This window comes from Cervus elaphus, chromosome 24 (assembly GCF_910594005.1).
Source record: "Cervus elaphus chromosome 24, mCerEla1.1, whole genome shotgun sequence".
Classification (NCBI taxonomy): Eukaryota; Metazoa; Chordata; class Mammalia; order Artiodactyla; family Cervidae; genus Cervus; species Cervus elaphus.
In genome coordinates, this window is record NC_057838.1 from 60,744,502 (window position 1) to 60,764,804 (window position 20,303).

Here is a 20,303-nt window from a genome sequence, read left to right on the forward strand (position 1 = left end):
TTACCTGGCACCGTGGCCCAGACAGTGCTAGAGTGGAAGGAAGCCCTTTGTTGTCCACAGAGGAGAGACGTCAGGGTGTCCACAGGGTTAGAGTAGGCCTAAATATTACCCTGGTGGCTCAGCGGTAAAGAATCCGCCTGCCAATCCAGGAAACCTAGCTTCAATCCCTGGGTGGGGAAGAGCCCCTGGAGAAGGAAATGGCAACCCACTCCAGTATTCTTGCCTAGAGAAGTCCATGGACAGAGGAGACTGGCAGGCTACAGTCCATGGGGTTGCAAAGTGTTGAACACAACTGGGCGACTAGACAACAAAATACTACCCATACTCCACAGATGAGGAGACAAGCCCAGAGTGGGCAAGGGGGTGGCTAAGGGGGTGAGGCCCAGAGCAGAGCTCAGGCTGCGGGATCCCGACCGCTCCCTTGCCCATGCACTGCTACGTGAGGTGGCAAGGATGGGCAGCTGGGGTGGGGGTAGCTTTCAGGTGAGCTGTTCTGGAATGCTGGTTTTATCCCCTTGTATCCCTGCTTGCTAAGGTCTCTGGAGCTACTGGCCTGGCCAACAGAGTCCTATCCCCTTCCTCCTTGCCTCAGCCCAAGTCAGAGTCTGGCTCTTGCCTGAAAAGGGGCTACCAGCTGCCTCTGACCCCTGGTAGTTTTCTGCTTCAATTTTTTTTTTTTTTTTGCCACGCTGTGTGGCATGTGGTATCTTAGTTCCCCAACCAGGGATAGAACACAGCCCTTGCATTGGAAGCATGAATCTTAACCAGTGGACCTCCAGGGAAGTCCCAGTCGGCTTCAATCTTATTCTCACATTTCCCTATCAAGGGAGTGAAGCCTGCTTAGAACAGGATCAGTGGAGCGCGTGTCATTGGGCCCCAGACCCAAGTCAGAGAGCCAGCCTAACAGAGGCTAAATATCCTCTGGTGACTGTCACCCCCAGGTGGTTCTGGGCTGCTGAAAGGGGCATGCCTACCGGCACTGGTCAGGGAGGAAGAGGGGAACTGACCGGTGGGCGCACAGGAACCCGCACGACATGTACACAATAACTGATAGGAACCCTTTACCGACTGTCCTTTGCCAGCTCTCTTGCTCTCTGGGCACCAACTGGGCTGGACTCCATCCGGGCCCTGAGGACACAGCAGGGAATAAGATGGACATGCTCCCCGTCCTTGTGGGATTCATGGGCTGTTGGGCGAGAGACAATAGACCAGCACACAGATGGACACAGGGAATGAGTTCTGAGAGTGAAATGAATGCAGAGCAGGGGGCAGGGAAGAGAGTGCTCTGGGGGGCGGGGGGGTGCAGATTAGAGGGTCGAGGAAGGTTCTAGAGCCAGGTGGCCCTGAGCCTGGACACCGCCGGGAAAGGACATCCTAGGTGGAAGGAGCTCTGGTGCAGTGGCCCTGAGGCAGGAACAAACCTGGCAAGACCAGAAGATGGCTGGCTTCCCAGGAGGGTTGAGGAGACAGAGGGCGGGTGGAGAGGGCAGAGGGGGTACCCACGGATGGTGTTCTGGTGGTGGGGCGCCCCTTCAGAGTTCAGCAGGGAAATGCTATTACCCGATGCTCATTTCTAAGCAGTGAACCTGTCAGCTGGGTGGGGATGACCCCACAAGGGCCGGGGGCCAGAGGCCAGAAAGGAGGTTGAGAGGTCTGGGATATGGCAGAGTGGGGTGTGATGGAGACCAGGGGAGGGGAGGTGATCCTGGGGGTGGGGTTCATGCCCATTAAGTTCTCCCTGCAGCCCTGCACACCAATAGAAGCTGTGCGCATTACAGGAAAAGAGGTACGGCTCAGAGAGAGGTTGTGGCTTTCTCAGGGTCAATAGCTTGGTGTGAGGGGCAGAGGCAGAGTCCAAACCCTGAATCAAGACCTTGTTTGTGCAACTGCTGCTCTGCGCTGCCTCCCGGGGGCTGGCATGCTAAAAAAGCCTTGGCACTCACAAAGCGCTGGGGACAGGCACAAGGGGCGGGGTGATTCAGGAGGGCATTTTGGAGGAGGGGGGCTGGGGACTGCACCCTGGAGGATTCCGTCAGGCCAGGGGAGGTGGGCTCACAGACTGATCTTATCTGGTGTCCCTCCTTGGACTCACAACACTCTGATGGAACAACTCTGGGACAGAGATGCCACCAGGCCACTCAGGTTTCTCTTGTCAATCAATGAGAGGTCTTCCTGGGAGACTTCGCCCATGCCCACTGAGTGCCGTTAACACCCTTGGAATCATTATCGGGCCCCCTGCCCCTGCGTTCAGCTTCTAATCTGCAAACTGAGCAAATCTTGCTGGATGATCAAGGCTGAACATGGGTCTAAATAGGGCTGGGGACATGGGCCAGGCTGGCTGCACTCTAGATGGGAGACTCCCACCCCTCACAGATGTAAGGTGAAGCAGAGGGGCCAAGAGCCTGAGATAAGTCCTGATCAGGGAGGCCGGAGGGTTGTGAAACCTCCCAAAGGCCCTCTTCCTTGAGGAGATGTAGAGCCTGCGCAGGCCTGGGCAGCCCTTTCACACCAACCTGTCAGACCAGTTTTAATATAAAGCGCGTGGGAGCTTTGCCAGAAGTTCAACAGTCTCTCCTGGGGAAGGTGTCCTTCCCCCACCCCGACTGCGGGGTTGCGGGGTGGGGGGGGGTCCCCTCCCAAGCTGAGGCAGGCTGGGGCTCTCACATCTGAGACCTGAGACGGAGGAGGGTCCCCAGAGGTTTACTCCTCTCTCCTGTGTCCCCCACACCCTGGTTTTACCCAAACCTCCCCTGCAGTCTGGATCATGTGCTGTACACTTGATTCGGGGGGCATGTCCCTCGACCTCACCTAACCTCAGAAGATTCCTCAGCTTTGAAGTGGGGAGAGGGACAGCACGTCTCTCAGAGGGAACGTGGGGGGACCCAGGAGGATTCTGTCACTGTAACTATTCCTCGTCCCTTATTTTAATCCCATCTGAGAGGTGGGCTGAGCAGGTGCTGCTGTCCCTTGCAGTCCCCAGGGGAGCTGCAGGAGAGCTGGCTGGAACCCCCTGGAAATATAAGTAGCCCCTCACTGCCCCTGCCCCAGCTTTGGTGCTGCACTGCCAGCCCAGGCCTCCACCTTCAGGCGTCACCTGCTGACCAAGGCCTTGGGCTCCCATCATGGTGAACAGACCCACAGTCTGGTGTCTGTACGGCTTGGGGTAGAGGCCAGACCAGCCCAACCTTCTAGCCACTTCAGTAAAAACTAGGCCATCTGCTACCCGTGCCCACACCTGGGGGAGAGGGGGGGGTGTGTGTGTTTCCCTCAGGCCTGTTACTCTCTCAGCCCTCAGCGGTATGTGCCCTCAAAGGTGAGTCACAGGTCAGGGAGGTGAGCTGGGTCGGTCCCCTTTCAAAGCTGTAAGCCCAATATCCAGAGAGGCAGGGTGACTTGTCCACGGTCACCAGAGAAGAGGCCACGCAGGATTGGAGCCCAGGGCTTTGAATCCCAGGCCAGGGCTTGGCCGCCTCACCCTGGAACTCTTGAACAGGAGTCTGCCTGGCAATACGAACAGCCTGGTTCAGGACTCCCCCTGTCCAGACCTGGACTCGTCCTGGACAGACTGTCCAGACTGTTCCCGAGACATACCTCCACACCCCCCACACGCACCCCGCCACCTGCTGGTCTCCACATCCCTCTACCCTGGCACTGGTCCTCCGCAGGCGGCTCTCCTGTGGCTCCCCATGGCTGCCTTGCCCACATCCAGCCTCACCACGGGTCACTGACCTGATGGCCTCCTCACTGGCCCCCTCAGCCCTGCCAGCACCTCCAGAGTGAGGGGCTTGCAAACCCGATAGTGGCCCACCTTCCTCACTTAGTGATATTCACAGGCTCCCCTCATAACTTGCCTGTGCCTCACCCCAGATTCCAAGATGTTGCTTCCCAATCCACCAGGCCATTCCATTCTACTTCTCTCCAAACAGCCCTCCCCATGATATCATTCATCCTGGAATGTCCCTCTTCCTCATTCTGCCAGGGCAAACTCTTACTCACCCTTCCAAGTCCAACTCAAATACTCCTTTTCTGAGAAGTCTTCCTCAGCTTCTCTAGCAGATTCATGCCTGTGTTGGGTACCCACCGCATCCTAGGGAATCCCCCTGAGGCCTGAGTTTTCCCAGGTCTCTCCAGCCTGGGGAGAAAAAAACATAATTTCCATGACTAATTCCAAACAAGCATTCTTTGGCTAAATTTCTCTCTCTCTCTCTCTCTCTCTCTCACACACACACACTCCACACTTCCCATGAGAGTCTCCTGGGGTTGTCACTGAAGAGGCAAATTTAGCCAAGTGGAAAGAACTCAGGCAGAGTTCAAATTTCAGCCCCTCCAAAATCACCCTAAGGATCTCAGGCAAGTGGTTTAATCTCTTGGAGCCTCAGTTTCCCCATCTGTCTGACAGAGATAGTAGAAGTGCCCTGCTACAGGGTGGCTGGAGCAGGGCTGTGCCTGGCTGTGGGGGAATACGGGGTGAATGGTAGCTGATGCTCATCTATGAGCAGGAGGGGACGTGACAGGCCCAAAGCTGGAGGAGCCTTTTGGTGTGGCCAAAGCTTTCTGCTCAGTGGAAGGACAGCTGCTTCCATGACTCAAGCCTGGTTGAAGCAGGCAGGGCCCAGAGTGCAAGAAGTGGCCTCCGAGGGCTAAGGGATCTTGGGATGGCCACGACTCCTCCAGGCAGTCCTCTAGGACTGTTTCACTGCACAGTCCTCATTAGGGTGACCCACACTCTGATGGTGTGGCTGGAAGGGGAGTACCACCCAGCAAATGCTCCCCAGAGAGAGCCCTGTTGCAGGGACTCCCCACACCCAGCACCCATGAGCCAGCCTGGGATTTCCTGTCCCCAGAGCCGGGTGCCTCCTATAGCAGAGGTGAAGATTTCACTCAGTTTGGGTTGGGCCAGAGCTTTGTTTTTAAAAGTGTTTCTTCTCTCTCCGCCTTCCCCTAAGAAGCACTTCTCCCCTTCCCACCCCCACCAGCCCTACTTCTGAGCAACATCAGTGTGTCTGTGTGTGTATCTTGACCTTTCCACTTGGCCAACATTCCTTTGTTTTTCTCAGCTCCTTCGGGTAGATGGCTGTGGTAGGAGGAGCTGTAGGAGAGCAGGTTCTCCGGAAACATTTTCTCCAAAGTTCCAGAGACATGGAGCCCAAGGAGACGCTAGAAAACGAAGGCTTATCCAGAAGGAGATGGGTTCCCAGGGCAGGCAGAGGAGTGTGGGGAAGAGACAAGAAGAGCTCTAACCCTAGTGTGAGTGCCTGCCGGGGCATGCCTCTGGGTCAGCATTGTCAGCCCAGCATCTAGTGGGCAGGCTGAGCCTAGGTGGGCAAAGCTGGCTGACCCTGGGCACCGTGCTTTCTCTCTCTGAGCCAAACATCCCTCAAAGTAGACCAAAGTCCCGGGTGTGCTGTCCGTGTGGTCAGCACTCACTGTCTCTACCCCAGAGGTGCCCAGACTGGGTCTCTGTAGCCCTTTTACTCTTCAGAGCCAGCAGGTGCCAATGGGTGAGGGCGTGGGCTTTAGGGCAGCACACCTGGTCTCGGCACCTTGACAGCCACCCCTGTTCTCCTCTTGGGGTCGGTGGATGCACTGGGGCAAGCTGGGCTCCAGAAGGATCCCTGGGTGTCCTCACAGAGGGCAGAGAAGGCGGGGCATGGGCACCCCCCCACCCCCACCTTGGGTGAGGTGTTTTTGCTAGAATCGCAGCAGCTGCGGCTAGAGGCCTCTTCCCAGGAAGAAAGAGCAGAGCGCCTCTTCCAAGAACTCGGAGGAGGCCTGCAGGCAGGGGAGGGGGAGCGGGGGAGTTAATTTTAAACCAAACAGCCTTCAACGCTTCTCAGGAACTGGTTGCTCAACGTGATCTGGCAGGTCCCAGGCGGGTGGGCAGGCCTGTCGCCAGCTCAGAGGTGGCGGGGGTGGAGGACACGCCTCAGAGATGGAGGCCCAGTGACCTTGAGGGAAGGCAGACCCTGTCCTGGCCCACGAATTGGTGGCTGTCACCCCCAACCCCCACCCACCTTGCTGAGGGTGCGGGATGAGGTGACTTCCTCCATCATAATCCGGCAAGGTAAAATTATAACACGATTAATAACACAGGTGTCCTGTCCTTCCAAGCACTGGCTGGCCCATCCCCCTTCACTGCTCAGAACCTGACACTCCTGCACCTCTGGAGGCCATCTGATTGAAGGCCTGCTCTGAAGCCAGAGGAAGGCTTGTGCCTTATACTTATGAGATGGAACCCTGGGATGGGGGTGGGGGGGCCGGGACTGACGGTGGAGTGTAGCAACCAGAGGCCAAGTTCAAGGCCCCATGGGTGAGCCTCTTGTGTGTGCAGGGAGGCTGTGAGCTGAACTCCCTGGGTTTAGCCCGCCCCCACAGCTGACTGGAGTCAAAGTGCCTTCACACACATTGACCTCCTGCCCCCGACGCTAGGGTGGCCACCCTCTCCGGGCTGACAGCTGAGGCCCACCTCCCAGTGTCTGGATCCTACAGAGGCCCCGCCCAGGGCACCCCCCTCCTTCATTGCCTCCGCCAGCTGCCCAATGAGACCCCAGTAGCCTGGGTGGGGCGAGGCCTATGTTCTAGGAAAGGATCCTGAGCAAGTGCTGCCAGGAGCCGCAGTTCTTGGAATCGGCACTGCAGAGCGATGGGACGCTTCCAGGAACCCGCTGGCCACTCCAGGGAGAGAGGCTTAGAGGAGGGGCAGTGACCCAGGTGAGGGGGAGGAGGTACTGCGGCTGCAGCTGGAAGTCCATGCCTCCAGGAAACCCTCTCTGACTGCAGGTGCCTCTGTAGACTCCTCTGTCTCAGCACTGGGTCTGCCAGGGCAGGCCCAGGTCTGGTGCAACATCTGTGGTACCCAGCACCCAGCCCTAGGATAGGCACAGAGTGGACAGTGGGAAACGATATGGGGGAGGGGGGAAGGCTGTGTGTTCCTGGGAGGAGGGGCGGTGTGCGGGGGAGGGGGCACAGGTGAAAGTAGGATGTTTGGTGATGCTCGGTGACAGCGTACTGGCCAGGCTGGTCAGCAGCTGGGGCTGTGATGGGTGAAGGGGAAGGAGGAGGGAGAGCAAGGTGGGATCCCAGCGCCGTGCACTGAGCACTGAGTCCCTCACTAACGAACAGGCAACCTCTGGCCAGGACTCCTGTCTCCCCTTCAGGCCAGTCTTTTCCTCCAGGATCTTTCCCCTCAGATCCCGGTTCCCCCGCTGGGGTACAGGCCCCAGCTGCAGCATCAGGCCACCTGGTGTGGCCCTAGCACTCGTGCCCAGCAGTGCAGTCCTGAGCACACATCTGGCCCTTTGGAGCCTCGGTGTCCTTACTTAAGAGAATGAAGAGGACAAGCTGCAGGGCCCCCAGGAAGCCATGGAGGCTGTGACCCCGTTCTGGGACTGGGCTGGGACCTAATCACACTCTGAGGAGTGGCCGTGACTGTTCCTATCACAGGTCCCAGGGGCCTGGAAGGGGTGCTGGGGGGCATGTCTAGACAGGCACAGAAAGGAAGTAAGGGCCTCCCTCTCTGGCTGGGTAACCTTGGGACAGTCTTTTAACCACTCAGGACCTGTTCGCCTCGAGAAGAATGGAGACCCCTCCCTGGTCAAGGCTGGACAGAGGTGTGGGCAGGGAGCTGCCCTCCCCTCAAGCCCTCTGGTCACTCCTGGCTCTCACTTAGCACAGCTCCAAACCTGCTACCCACCTCCCCCAACATGTCATTGCAGCCTATCAGGCTCTTCTGTTCAGGGGGATTCTTCAGGCAAGAATACTTAGAGTGAGTTGCCATGCCCTCCTCTAGTATAGAATCATGGTGAGGAGTATATATGTTTGGTGATTTTTCTCCTTGGGGCTTCTTGCCTAGTCCCAGCCCACCCCTTGGATTCCCCCTTGACCATGGGCCCAAGTAGACAGGAGCCCCAGAAATACTACTTATTTTGTGGCCACATCAAGCCACCTGCAGGATCTTAGTTCCCCAACCAGAGATTAAGCCTGCGCCCCCTGTAGTGGGAGCACAGACTCTTAACCACTGGACTGCCAGTGACGTCCCCAAGTTTTTGAAGTTTGCATTAATTACTAAATATTTTTAAGAAAGAAACCTTTCCAATTCACGTTCAAACCCTCTGTGAACTCTAAGGCTGGTTCGCAGCCTCCCTGCATTTCACTGGAGCTTGAATGGTGTCATCGTGAGTGGGATGGGTTTGTCTTACTTTGTGCCAGTGGTGAGTGTCAAATCCCCAGTGATGGCGATGCCCATGTGTTTGTTAGTCCATTGTCTGTGAATTGATCATGTGTGTGTTTGTGACATATTCTACATAACAAGTTGCAGGCAGATTAGAAGATACTGATGATGGACCAGGCATGATTTCCCATAAATTATATTAGAATGATTTGGGGGAAAAATGAAGTCCAACGTCTACCTCACAGAGGCAACCACCATATTATAGATGGACTAAATATTTAAATGTGAAAAATTACACTCCAAGAGTCCTTTAGAGCACATTCCTAAGAAGTCACAATAGTATTGATTCTGGGAAAGGAAATTTCTTCCTTCGTGTGGCTCCCCAGAATTATTTGCAGGAAGATCTGGAGAAATGAGACCAACGTCAGAAAACCCATTAACGCTTATTTAGTGTCATCTTCCCAGTCTTGAAGGGTTTTCCCCAGAGGCAGGCTCAGGGTCAAGGATCCAAACACGGGAACTTCCCTGATGGTCCAGTGGCTAATACTCCACACTCCCAATGTAGGGAGCCAGGGTTCTATTCCTTGTCAGGGAACTAGATCCCACATGTGCAACTAAAGATCCAGCATGCTGCAACAAAGAGCTGATGCAGCCAAATAAATGAATAAATATTAATAAAAAGATCCAAACACAAATAGTTTATTTCGGAGGTGATGTCACGAAGCACCGATAGAGTACTGGGAGACAATTCTTGCTGGCTGTCTCCCTTTTCTGTACATTTGTTCACAGAGGCACTGACTGCCCTTGTTCCAAACAATACTGTCAAGGGTGATTATTCCAGTGAACAGCCTTAGAAGATAGAAATAATGTCTCCCTCCAGGGAAAAAGGCAGATTTATTTATTGTCTAGTATAATAAAGATAATATCTGCCTCTGGGGCAAAGGTTAGGCAGGTTGGCTTACAGTCTATTACAAAAGATTTGGGTTCCCTGATCTCAGGGTTTCTCTGCTGTCAACCTACTGCATGTGCAGGCATCATCTGGTCCTTATAGGGTCACGCTGCAGGCACTGGGTTCAGGGAAGTGGTTCAAGAAAATGCTGATCCTCTGTCTACTGTTACAGTGGGAAATAAACTAACCTTTGTTTCTCAAGCAGGAGTGCTGTATCTTCCACCAGCATCCTTGGAATACGGCAGCTTGTGAGCTGGGTGAAATCATAGAACCTTCCTAGTTCCTGATGGAGATGAGAGAGGAAGTGAGACAGGGAAGGAAAGGAAGCCAGAGCAGGTGTGTAAATGTGTTCCCTCTGAGGTCAGTCCCCGGTTGACAGGTGGTGTAGAACACTCCTTGGGGTTGTCCCACCTGAAGGGGGGAGGAAGCTGGCATGTGTATCCACCAATTCCCACCCTTCTCGGGCTTAGGGCTGCTCCAGAGGGTGAGCTCCCTGACCATTCCACCTCCTAAGCTGGCCTGTGCTGTAGGGAAAGCTCAAGCTGAGCACTGCAAGTGCTGAGTGGGAACCTGAGTAGGAGAGGACATGCTCCACGAGAGCAGGGCCTTATCTGAATACCACCCATGCCCAGGGCCTGGCACGGTGCCCAGCAGACAGCAATCGAACTCACACCACAGGCGGCAAGGATAAGGACCTGTTTACTTGCCTCTGTCCTCCACTTGGCCATCAATTCCTGATGGGCAGTGTCTCTGTCCGTTTTTCCTTCATACTCCAGCACCAAGGGTAGGTCCGACAATCAGTCTTAGGCTCCTAGTCATGGCTGGAGAGGAGCGAGGGGACAGCTGGCATGATGGGGTTCAAAGCCTCATGGGGCAAAGATGGCCAGCCCCCTGCCCACTTTCTGAGACCAAGTGGAGGGAAACAGCTTTGGAAAGGAGCAGACAACTCTGGCTGGAGTAGTTCAACAAAAGAGCGACACCCAACAAAAATCCAAGGGTTCCCTACTCTTTCTTTGACCCCCCACCCTCCACCCCATGAAACACAGGCCGAGTCCTCAGTGGAGGGGTATTCAAGGTGTGGGGGAATAAACAACCTGGGATGGTAAACACTGAAGGTTGAGGAATCAATCTCGCCTCAAGTACAGTGCTCCAGGTCTGGGCCTTGAGCAAAGCAGCAGAATTGGGGGCAGGTGGCGAGGCCTAGCAGAGGTGCTGTCTCTTCTCCCAGCTCCAGGGCCCACCTCAGTGACTGGCAAAGTCTGGAGGGCTGGACTGGCCTGGGTGGGGCTTCCACTGTCTCAGCCTCAAAGGACCCCTCACACCCAGCCTAGGGCTCTATGGATTAATTTTATATTTAGGAGGTGGGTGAACAGTGATGTGGGAATGAGGGGGACAGAGGCCAAGAGAGGCTAGAGGTAGGGGAAAAGTCCCAGGGGGTCAAAGAAGGTAGAGGAAGCATTTAAGCAGAATTTGGAAGTTTGGATCTTATTTGAGGAATCAGAGAGAGACAGAGACTGATTGAGAAAGAGAGGGAACTACAGGCAGTGAGGTCACCCAAGCAAAGATATAGTGAAGGGAAACTTCCTGGGAATGGCGAGGTGTAGGAGGACCCTGTGGTTGGTCCCCAGGTGGTTTGCTGGGAGAATCAACCCAGAGTTTGATGCACTGTGGTCATCAGGGGGTGCCAAACCCCAAATGCCAGGCCAGAAAGGTCAAGGAGGTAGACAGGTGCCCAGGTCTGGCTTGTTCCCCTTCTAGATCTCCCCCAACTTGCTCTGTGACCTTGGGCAAATCATGGGCCCCTTCTGGGCTTCAGCTTTCTTTTCCATAAAATGGGGGCACAGTACTCAAACTCCCATGGACTCTCATGACTCAGTGACAGTACTTGGGCCTCCAAGACAGGGTGATGTCTCTCCCCTAAGAATCTCAGTCACCCCTTCTCCCAGATTGGAAGATAGCCTCAGCCCTCAACAACCTGGGGCCCCTCACAGAGGCCACACACGCAAGGTCCTGACCTGGATACCAGAGCCTGGAGCTCCGCAATCCAATGCAGGGCCTGTGCGGACATCTATGATCACGGACATGAACCCACGTGCTCCAGTCCCACACGCGCGCACATGCACATACCTACAGACACCTGTGTGAGGTGTGCAGGTCTTTATGATGGGCATGTGTGATGTGGCCTGGCTCCCATGGCCCCCCACTGACCAGAGCAAGCCTAAAGAGCCGGTCACTCATGAGGGGCCTGTCAGGAAGAGTCCATGTCCAAATCCATAAGTTCCTCAAGGACAGGGCCCCACCTGAATCACCCTGTCTGGCTTACAGTTGGTGCTCAATGCTTGTAGGTGAACAGCTGGCCTGGGGATCGCGGGGAGACACAGGACACTAAAGACCTCAGTCACCCCTTCTCCAAGCTTGGGAGGCAGCTTTAGCGCTCAGCAACTCGGGGCTCTGCACAGACACTTGCAGGAAAAGAGGACTTGTCCAGATGCTGTGTCCTCACGTGACCGTGAATTCCACCCCACCCATATGGCCCCGAAGGAGGCAGAGGTGCTGTGTGCTTGGCTATGACTCAGCGGAAGGAAGACAGGAAGGGGGGGGTTGGTGGCGCTGAGGCCCTAGGGTTTTGCTTCTCATTTCTCTCTTTCTGAAGCACAGCAAGTTCCCAGAACTGAACGTTCAGAAACCCCAGGCTCTCAGGGGCACTGGGTTCCCCAGTCCTCCCACCTCTGGAGACACAGCACAAAGCCCAGGGAAGCCCCTATCCCCTGTCCCCTACATAGGGCCTTCTGCCCTGCCCAGAACCAGGGCTGAGTACCTGGAAGGCCCACAGAAACCAGGAGGAGTCGTGGACTCCTAAGACTTTTCAGAAGTCTGTGGCCCAGATTCACTTGTTGAGACAGATGCTGAGTAAGAGGAGGCACTGGAACCTGAGGACAGGTAGGGGTGGAGCAGTCAGGGTGGGCGTCCTCACCAAGAAGCTGAGCGAGGGCATCCTCAGAAGCCTGAATTCCTTCTTTCTCCTTCACTTCCCTTCCTCCTTTCCTTTCCATTCTCTCTCCCTCTCTTTCATTCATATTTTTAACTACTGGAAAAAAAACCCAGTTTAAAAAATGACACACACACTCAGATGGGCACAACATCAAATTATGATATGTTAAGACTCCTCCTCCTGTGTCCAGAGTCTTGGGTCTAGGCTGAGCAGGACATAAGGCTTCTCCTGAGGTCCCTGAGAATAAAAGAGACTGTAAGGGGGCCTTCGGAAACTCACTCCCATTTGTACCCACTTGTCTGTGCAAATCACTTGGTGGGGTCACTTGGTCCTGTGCCACCAAAATCAAATACTGCAAGAAACTGAAAGCTGAGGCTGACAGGAGACTGCAGCTCCCACCCCAGCCCCCCGTTTAAACATCAGTGCTCATTGCGGTTCACCATGATGGACTTAATGCTAAGTGTTAAGAACGTGAACTAACAAAATCCATTTATGTTTAGGACACTGCTTTTGTCTTTTAAAAAATACATAGTTGAGTTCCATGTAAAAGTTGGTTTGAAAATTCCACAGCTCCAAGGATCTGGGCAGGAGGGCTGGGTGGAATGACAAGAGAGGATTTCTGTGCCAGCAGAAAGTGGGGAGACCTGGGCAGTTCTTGAGCTGTGGAATGCCTCCAACAAGGGTTTTAGGCATATCCACCTGCACCTCCTCCCAGAACCTCTCAGGTCTGGGGACCTGAAATGCTCCCCTCTGGCCTGGTAGGCTTTATACCAACTTATGCTGAGAGAGGACTCACTTTCCTCACCCACCTGTCAGCTGGGAACCTGAGTCTCGGCGACTGTCAGTGTCCCCCCCACCCCCGCCACATCCGGAGTACATCAGAGTCTCCTTTCAGCAGCAGCCACTTTCACTGCCCTCCCCTCCCCCATGGGCTCCTCTGCAGCAGCGGGGTGTGAAAGTTTGGCACCAGGGGCAGCTGGGAGGGGAGGAAGCTCACTCCCCATCTGGTGCTTTCTGTTTGACTCACCACTTTCCTCTTTGCCCTGGAACCCCATGTCGGCCCTGGGGGCACCCCAGCTGGGTACCAGGGCCCTGGGCTGCAGCTGGCCTCTGTGGCCTGCTCACTCCCCTTCCAGCTGGAAGGTCTGAGGACTGGGTTCAAACCCCAGCATGGCCACTTCCTGCTTGTGTGATGTTGCGCAAGTTAAACCTGGGTTTCTTCATCTGTCTAGTGGGCTAAGGAAGGTACGCCTCATATGCAGAGGATTATGACAAAGTATCTGTGGCACTTGGCACTGTTACATATGGAGAGGCCAGTTACTGTTGTTGACAGCACTCAGACCTGGGAGGGTGGTCTTCACAACTCCATTTAAAGGGCTGCTTTTAGGCTATATCCCCACAGGGTCACATTTGGATCTCCAGATGCCCTGTCCATTCTAGTCCCCTAGTCCAAGGTAGCTCCAGGGCCCCCAGGTTCCAGTCAGAGCCTTGGGCTCCATTGTGGTACTGGCTACCCCCCACCCTATATCCAGTTCCTCAGCAATGGTTGTGAGTTGTTCTATTCCAGAAGGTCAACTGCTCTAGCTCCTAGCAGCCTCTAGACCTTGGCTTAGTCGCTCCCCTAACCCTTCTTTCTGGCAGCCAGAGGATATCCTCAGTGCCTACCTGACCCTGTAACTCACCCTGAGACTCTTTACATTAGGCCGTGGTTCCCAAAGTGCATTCAGAGCTCCTCCATGGGCATCCACCACCATCACCACCTCGCCACTACACATTCACACCCATGTGCCTCAGGCATCCAGGCTTTTGCCCAGACTGTCCTCATTCCAGGCCTGCTCTACCCCTGTCCTGGGCCCTACCCTCTTCAAGCCAGGTGTGATGACTAAGGCATCAGGCCCAGGGTTACCCAGCTTGGAAGGGAATCCCAGTTCAGCCTGCATGTGAGCAGGTTCCTTAGCCTTTCCCAGTTTTAGTTTTCCTCACCTGTAAAATGGGAGGGTTCACGGACTTTGCTTTATGGGATGTCTTGAGAATGAATGAGATAATCCCAGAAGCACTTGGTTCAGGGTGTACCGTTCAGTCTCCATATTTTCCAGGCTCTTCTGAGGGGTGTCATCTCCTAGGAGCCTGGCACATTGCAGGGCTCGGGAGACTGAGGCCTAAGCCTATGTTGCAGGACCCCAGGAGAACTCTGGTGGTCCAGTGGTTAAGAATCCACCTTGCAACACAAGAGACACAGGCTTAAGCCCTGGTCTGGGAAGATCCCACATGCTGCAGGGCAACTGAGCCCATGCACAACGGCTGAGCCAGCGCTCTTGAGTCTGTGCTCCATGACAAGAGAAGCTACAGCAATGAGAAGACCGCGTACGGCAACTAGAGTGTGGGCCCCGCTCACAACTAGAGAAAGCCTGTGTGCAGCAATGAAGATCCAGCACAGTCAATAAATAAATAAAAACTTAAAACCCTCTGCGAACAGCCCGGGTAACCCCTGCTAGGCCTCGGTGGTGGACCTCTGCACTAAGCTTTGCAGGAGGCAGCCCAGAACCTAGCTATGCTGACCTCAGTCTGACCATTCACATGGGCACCGCTGGTGACCTCCCCCTCCCTTCCAGTCCAGCAGGGTGAGCTGACCTGTGACTACACCCTGCTGAGCGTTGGTTTCCTCACCACGGATGTGATTAAAAACCCAGTCTGTGGGGCTGTGAGGATTAACACCACTAAATGTAAAGCAGTTGCTCGGGGCTCAGTGTCCAGTAGGAGCCTCAGAAATGATGGCAAGATGGAAGAGGAGGGGGAAGGCCTGCGGGGCTGCCCAGATACCTTGCTCAACTGCAAGGTTCAAAGGAAAGAAGGCCCAGACAGTTCTAGCTCAGGGTTCCCTCTGCTTGCCCATGTGGCCTGGCCTCATACTGACTCCCAGGAATGGCAAGACAGAACTGCTCCTGGAAATCAAGGCAGGTTGGGGGTCTGCAGGGGATAAAGGGCTGGAAGCTGGGAGGCACAGCAGCCTTGGGTTTGAGTCCTAGCCCTGGCCTACTGAGCCTCAGTGCTCTCATTTGAACACAGGGATCTTTGTGGGTGCTTCAAGCCCCCAGAATCTGCTCCTTGGCCACAGTAGGCTGGGAGTCTGACCCCTCCATTCCCCTAGAATGCATGCCCCAGGAGAGGGCTACAGACACAGCAGAGCAGGGGCAATATGGTGGCATTCCCTACTCTGAGAGTCAGTGTCTCCAAGAGAGACCTTGGCCCCTGGAAGGAGCCACCACAAGGCTTGCCTTCCATTGGGCAGAGCTGCCCTGAGCCGCTTCCCCATCTCTCCACAGCCAAGGCCAGGGCCAGGTGGAGGCCAGCTCAGGGCACCCAGCAAAGCTGAGGGAGCCTCCCTTGTTTTTCCTGCTCTGTGAACTGTAAAACTGGCCTTTTCACTGTTTCCCTGGAGGATGACTGAGAAGTGTCCAGGAGGGGGAGTAGTCCCAGAATCTGTAGCTCTTACATAGCGGTTTTCTTGTTATGAGGTCAAAGACGCTAAAGGTTCTCTGGCTGGTGGTGGTGGTAACCAGTCCCTTCAGAGAGGGGTACAAAGGGGGACCCTGCTCTCCTCACAACCGCCAGCAGGGCTTCCCATGGGACCCGGACGGTTCCCATGGGAACCCCCGACGGTGTCGAAGGTTCTGGTTAGCCACTTCAGCTCAGGGTATCAGGAAACTAAGAACCCTAAGTGTTAAGTGAAAGTCGCTCAGTCATGTCCGACTCTTTGCAACCCCATGGACTGTATATTCTCCAGGCCATAATACTGGAGTGGGTAGCCTTTCCCTTCTCCAGGGGATCTTCCCAACCCAGGGACTGAACCCAGGTCTCCCGCATTGAGAACCCTAGGAATGACCCAATTCTATCCAAGCCACACAGCCCAAGCCAGGCTGGTAGCAGGAGCTGGACCCTGCTTAGGGGCTGAAAGGAGTCGGACCTCCACAGCTTCCATGGAGGGATCAGCCTGGAGTCAAGGGCTGCTGCGCTCAATTCACAGACACGGTACTTGCTCACCTTGCACTCAGCTCATTCTTACATACTCCTGGGTGCGGGCTGGCCATGTGACTTTGTGGGAGTCAGGACTGGGCTTGGATCCAGTCTCTGAGGTCCTCCCTGAGGGCCTGGGTGGCCCCCATGCCATTGGAGACGGGCTACGGAGGCCAGCTTTGCTCTCTCCCCTGATCCCAGTCCCCGTCCCCAGCGTGCCCAGCCCAAGGCCAGCCTCTCTTAAGTCCCACCCTGGGCAGCTTCTAGTCCTCTCACTCCAGCAGAGGGCCAGCTCTAGGGAGCCCAAGCAGCTCAGTTCTCCTGGGTGTGAAGGGTTCCCTCCCCCTTCCCCAGCTACTTCACTGCTCAAAGGAAGTGTTCAATGCAATCTATCATGCACCTCAAATTCTTTCCATGTCTGCCTATTTCCAAATTCTAATTCCAAAGACACTTGCAATTTTAGGTATTAGAGCAGCAATGGTAAAGAATTCGCCTGCAACACAGGAGACACAGGAGACAAGGGCTGGATCCCTGGTCAGGAAAATCTCCTGGAGAAGGAAATGGCAACCCACTTACAGTATTCTTGCCTGGAGAATCCCATGGACAGAGGAGCCTGGCGGGCTACAGTCCATGGGGTTGCAAAGAATCAGACATGACTGAGCACTCAAAATCTATTAACAATTTCCTGTTACCGCCACAACAAATGACCATGAGTTTAGTGGTTTTAAACAACACAAATGTATCATCTTAGGTTCTGGAAGTCAGATATCCAAAATCAGTTTCACTAGCCCAAAACCAAGGGGTTGGCAAGACGGCAGGCATTCTTTCTTGAGACCCTAGGGGAGAATCCATCCCCTCACTTTCTGCAGCATCTCGAAGTCGTCTGCATGCCAGGGCTCACGGACCACCCCCCAGCAACAGCATCACTTTGACCTCTGCCGCCATCATCATATCTCCTTTTCTCTGACACTTGGTGATTATACTGAGCCCACCTGAATAGTCCAGGATAATCTTTCCACTTCAAGACCCTTAACTTAATCAAATCTGCAAAGTTCCTTTTGCCATGCAGGGCAATGTATTCCCAGGTTTAGGGGACGAGGCCGTGGGCATCTTTGGAGCCATTGTCCTGCCTACCGCAGGAGGGGGCGGACTGCTTTGCCAGCCCCAATCCCCACCCATGATGGCCTGTCCTAGGACGGAGGCGTCACGGAGGGTGGAGACCAGGCTGCTGCTCTGGCCAGCACTGGCTGGGGGCTGCTGGGGCCCAGAGCTCCAGGAAACCTGTGCCTGCCCCCGCTGCCAACAAGGACAGCCTGTACTCAGCACGGCTGCTGTGCAGAGATCAGGTGCACTTGAGCCCTCCAACTGGCTATGGCTCAACTCAGACAGCTGCCGGGCCTGGGTGGGAGGCCAGGCCCTCCCTACTGTGACCAGAATACCCGAGAGCTACTGTCAGGGGTGACGTGAGCCGCATGGGAAATTCCAGCTACATTTCGGCAGACGCACACACTGTTGGATTACTGGTGGACATCTGTTGGGCTTAGGGTACGCCAGACCCACATGGGACCCCAGAGAGAGGAGCCAGGAAGGCTCCCAAATGCATGGGGCAGAATGTCATTGTTACTGGAAGTGGCCTAGGGGCTGGCAGTGAGAACACAGAGGTCAGGGTGGGTGTTCCGGAGGAGACAGCATCTGTGTTGGAGCTTGAAGGAGAGGATTATCTGGACTGGCAGTGGTGGGCAAGGGCATTTCTGATGAACGTACAGCCGGGGCAAAGGGAATGAGGGGTTTGGGGAATGGAGAGTTACGCAGGGAAGCTGGAGTTAGGGCAGTGGAAAAAAGAATCCAGAAGTGGACAGGGAGGGACATGCACAGGTTAGTTCCCAAACTCAGTCAGCAGTGGGACTCTGTTTCAACGGAAGCCTACTCAGAGCACCAATGAGGGTTTGGTAGGGCTCCCCAAGCCCTTCCCATAGCCACCCTCCCCCAGCCCTTCAGATCTAGACTCAGCCAGACATAGACACCACTCAGGTCATGGGGAGCTAGCCAAGGGTTTGGGATTTGGGTTTGGGCAGGGATTGGGAGAAGTTAACGGCTCAGGGTCTAGGGAGGGGTAGGGGAGAGCAGAAAGGATACATTTATCAGTAAAGTAGCCAGATGGGCCCCATGGAGAGAGTCATGGGCAGCTGGGAAAAGCATCCAACTTGAGGCAAAGTCTCAATTTCCTCCACTGTCAGAGGAGATGGAATTGTTCTCCCAGAACATAACCATCAGGGACTCTACACCCTCTGCCCATGCTTGTGGCTCCAGCTGAAGGAGACTGGGTGGACAGCAGGCAGATCCCTTAAGACCTCAGGGGCTTGCAGAGCCTGGACTCCTCCATCAGCACCACATCCTCCTGCTATTGTCTCCAGGGCTCCGTGACATAGGCTGAAGGAGGCAGCTCATCTCTGACTCTGGCCCCAGGAAGGAAGGAGGAGACAGGGCAGGTGAGAGTGGCTTTCCCTGGGCTGAAGCCACTGGCTTCTCTGGCGTGGACCTTGCAGCACTCAGGCCCTGGTGAGGAGGGCGAGGAGGGACTGGGGAGATCAGATTGCCAGGTCACCAGCCTCTCGGTGGCTCCATCTCCAGGGGGCAGAGAGAAGTCAAGTGCCCAAGACTGAATTTCCTGCCCTCCCTCCTTTCCAGATTGCCATGTCTTTCTGTCCATTTCATGTTGGTGCCAAGCACAAGATACACACACGCAGGTCCATGGCCCTCTTTATGTCTATCCTCCTAGGAAGGCAACAAAAGCATTCACAGTGCCCCATGAAAAGTACAACCCACAGTCTCTTCAAAATCATATTAAGATAAAGCATTTGGTTCCATTTCTTAGACCTGGAAGCTAAGGCTGAGAGAGGGGAAGTCACCTATCCCCTCACACCCTAGTGACGGGCAGTTGCCAGGTTTTGCACCCAGGGTGGTGTGGCTTCAACACTGGACCTCCACGCCCAAGTCTCAATCAAGCCAGTGGCTGCAGGCTTGAGGTCCGAGGTTCACTTGACACAAACTTCTTTCCCAGGGTTCTCAGGCCTCGTGGGAGGAAGCTTTCCCCAAGGGTGCCTCCTGCTTCAGTGACCCCAATTGCTCCTACACTCTCACTCTGCATCATTCTGTCCTCTTGGGAAGCCATGTCCATATGCTTGCCAAGGCCTTTCCTCAGTAATGTGCCTGAGGCCAGAAGGGTAGGACCATCAGGGAAGCCGGGGTTGTGGGCTAAGGAGGTGACAAACGGCTAGGTCAGTGCAGCTACCCTGAGATGTTGCGAAGACAGCAAGAGCCAAATGGCAGGGGTAGGAGGAGAGGAAGGGCAATACTGGTGAGGTAGGCAGAGGTCTGAGAGCACATGGGGGCTCTGAAAGCCTACCTCGCCCTTCCAGGTACCTTCTGGAGCAGTCGTAAGGGGGAATCTCCGGCTCCTCCTCAAAGGAAGCCATGGGCACCTCAAGGCCCACCCAGCTTGGGCTGGGTGAGGGGCAGGACAGGGTGGTGCTGGGAACTGCAGTGTGGCCTCTGTGAAGGCAAACACCACGACCAGCGAGGCAGTCGCTCAGGCCAGGTGTGACTTCAGCAAACAGACCCCCACCCCCCCCAAGGCAGGGACCTAACTTCCCATTGCCACTTGGCCTCCTCCCATCATAGGACCTCAGGCAGGCCATGTCGTCTCTTGGGAGTGGGCCATATAATTCACCTGGCTGAGAGCAAAATGAGGCTGCCACCTTGCAGTGGCCTTGAAACCAGAAGATCCAGTTTTTCACAGGGAAGGTCCCACTGCAAGACACAGCTCTGGAACCCAGCCTCCTGGTTCCATCAGAGGATGCTGTCTACCAGATCACACCGCCTCTGGCCACCACGTCACCAGGTCAGGCCAAATGACTGGGCTGGGGGGATGGGAAAGGGAGTTCAACAGAATGAGCGAGCCTAGTCTGCCATGTTCCCCGAGACCTACCCTGATGCAGGTTAACACCAGCACTTGCCAGCCTGGAGGTTTCCTGTCACTGTTGACAGAAGGGCTGGGCCTTTAGGCCTCCTGGAAACCACAAGTCTACAGACCAGAGCTAGGGTGGAGGTCTTACTCTGGCTCAGCTTCTCACTCTTCCCAGCTACAACCAGGGACGGAGGGGTTTTCAGAAACCCCA

The 20,303-nt window shown here is 55.1% G+C and overlaps 1 long non-coding RNA gene across 1 annotated transcript; it reads right to left on the reverse strand.

The window, feature by feature from the left end:
* Nucleotides 1-249: 249 nt before the first annotated feature.
* Nucleotides 250-15,410, reverse strand: LOC122682975. Its single transcript, XR_006337583.1, has 3 exons — nucleotides 9,308-15,410; nucleotides 3,997-4,132; nucleotides 250-1,186 (listed from the first exon to the last, which is right to left on the reverse strand). It is a non-coding gene; the product is annotated as an uncharacterized LOC122682975 (long non-coding RNA).
* Nucleotides 15,411-20,303: the final 4,893 nt, after the last annotated feature.